This window comes from Alligator mississippiensis, chromosome 14 (assembly GCF_030867095.1).
Source record: "Alligator mississippiensis isolate rAllMis1 chromosome 14, rAllMis1, whole genome shotgun sequence".
NCBI lineage: Eukaryota > Metazoa > Chordata > Crocodylia > Alligatoridae > Alligator > Alligator mississippiensis.
Genome location: NC_081837.1, coordinates 24,546,356 through 24,548,933, shown reverse-complemented (window position 1 = coordinate 24,548,933; position 2,578 = coordinate 24,546,356).

Sequence of the window (2,578 nt, the reverse complement as noted above, 5' to 3'; positions counted from 1 at the left end):
GTGGACACGGTGCCTGGAAGTCCCCTCTGGAAGGCACGGGGTTGAGACGGTGCCCGCAAGTCCCGATGGCGAGGCCAGGGGCGGGCGGACCTGGGGAGCGAGCGGAAAAGCCCATCGGCATCCATGGGGTTGACCTGGGGAGCCTAAATGCCCCTAGGAATACGTGGGGTGGAGCTGGGGAGCGGAAAAGCCCCTAGGAATACTTGGGGTGGAGCTGGGGAGCGAAAATCCCCATAGGAATACATGGGGTGGAGCTGGGGAGCGAAAAAGCCCCTAGGAATACATGGGGTTGACCTGGGGACCGAGAAAGCCCATAGGAACACATGGGGTTGACCTGGGGACCGAAAAAGCCCATAGCAACACATGGGGCTGACCTGGGGACCGAAAGAGCCCATCGGCATCCATGGGGGGGAGCTGGGGAGCGGAAAAGCCCCTAGGAATACATGGGGTGGAGCTGGGGAGCGAAAAAACCCCTAGGAATACTTGGGGGGGAGCTGGGGAGCGAAAAAGCCCTTAGGAATACATGGGGGGGGAGCTGGGGAGCGGAAAAGCCCCTAGGAATACATGGGGTGGAGCTGGGGAGCGAAAAAACCCCTAGGAATACTTGGGGTGGAGCTGGGGACCGAAAAAGCCCTTAGGAATACATGGGGGGGGAGCTGGGGAGCGAAAAAGCCCCTAGGAATACTTGGGGTTGACCTGGGGACTGAAAATCCCCATAGGAATAAATGGGGTGGAGCTGGGGAGCGAAAAAGCCCCTAGGAATACTTGGGGTGGAGCTGGGGACCGAAAAAGCCCATAGGCATCCATGGGGTTGACCTGGGGAGCGAAAATCCCGATAGGCATCCATGGGGTTGACCTGGGGAGCGAAAATCCCCATAGGCATACGTGGGGTTGACCTGGTGCCCGCCCCCCCCACGGAAGTCCGTATGAGGTTTTTGAAACGGGCCTTGCCCGGGCCTTCGATCCAGGAGGGCGGACACTTTCGGCGGTTCGTCCCGGTGGCTGGGCCGGGTGCCGCATCTACAATATAGCCAAGAAACGTTCGCGGAGATTTTCGAGAACACGTTTTTAAGGACCCTCAATGCCCATGTTCGGTTCCAGAAAGCCGGTCAGAGGGATCTTCGGGGCAGAACCCTGCCGTGCTGAGGGGCCAAACCCGAGTTTGGAGCCAGGTCAACGGGGAAAACCGGAAAAGGGCCGGAGAAGGCGGTCAGGCCGGGCGAGAGTTCCAGGAGCTCGGCCACAATTCCGATCTCGTCCCGGTCAAGGGCTCCGTGGAAGGGCAGCCCGGGGGGCGGGTCCAAGGGCCCCGGCAGGGACCCGGGCCTCCGGGGTCGGAGCCGAGGCACCCCGCCGAGGGGTGGTCGTCCCGGGCCAAGGCGGCGGGAGCCCGGGCAGGACTCCGCGGGGCAGGCCGGGCGGGAGTTCCAGGAGCCCGGCCGCGATTCCGACTTCTCCCCGGTGCCCTGCCCGGAGGCCGGGCAGGTCCGGGGGCCTTCGGCGCGGGCGGCGGGATGCTCCCGCGGGGGAGACGAGCCGTGCTGGGCCCCGGGAGGGAGGCCCGGGGTCGACCTGGCGCCGGGGCTCCGGCCCTGGAAGTCCCGATGAGGTTTTTCAAACGGGCCGTGCCCGGGCCTTCGCTCCAGGAGGGCGGACACTTTCGGCGGTTGCCCCCGGTGGCTGGGCCGGGTGCCGCATCTACAATATTGCCAGGAAAGGTCCGCGGAGATTTTCGGGGACACGCTTTTCGGGACCCTAGTTGCCCATCTTGGGTTCCAGGAGGTCGGGCAGGGGTACCTCCGGGACCGGACCGTGCTGCAGGAGGGGGTCAACCCCGGGTTTGGCTCCATGTCGACTGGAGCTCCGGCCCAGGGGCGGGCCGGGCGAGAGTTCCAGGAACCCGGCCGCGATTCCGGCTTCTCCCCGGTGCCCTGCCCGGAGGCCGGGCAGGTCCGGGGGCCTTCGGCGCGGGCGGCGGGCTGCTCCCGCGGGGGAGACGAGCCTCTCTGGGGCCCGGGAGGTTGGCCCTGGGTCGACCTGGCGCCGGGGCTCGGGCTCCGGAAGTCCGTATGAGGTTTTTCAAACGGGCCGTGCCCGGGCCTTCGCTCCAGGAGGGCGGACACTTTCGGCGGTTCGTCCCGGTGGCTGGGCCGGGTGCCGCATCTACAATATTGCCGAGAAAGGTCCGCGGAGATTTTCGGGGACACGGTTTCCGGGACCCTAGATGCCCATCTTGGGTTCCAGGAGCTCGGACGGAGGAACCTCCGGGGCCGGACCGTGCTGCAGGAGGGGTTCAACCGCGAGTTTGGCTCCATGTCGACTGGAGCTCCGGCCCAGGGGCGGGCCGAGCGGCTTGGCCGGGCGAGAGTTCCAGGAGCCCGGCCGCGATTCCGGCTTCTCCCCGGTGCCCTGCCCGGAGGCCGGGCGGGTCCGGGGGCCTTCGGCGCGGGCAGCGGGCTGCTCCCGCGGGGGAGACGAGCCGCCCTAACGCCCGGGAGGGAGGCCCGGGGTCGACCTGGCTCCCGAGCTCCGGCCCTGGAAGTCCGTATGAGGATTTTCAAACGGGCCGTGCCCGGGC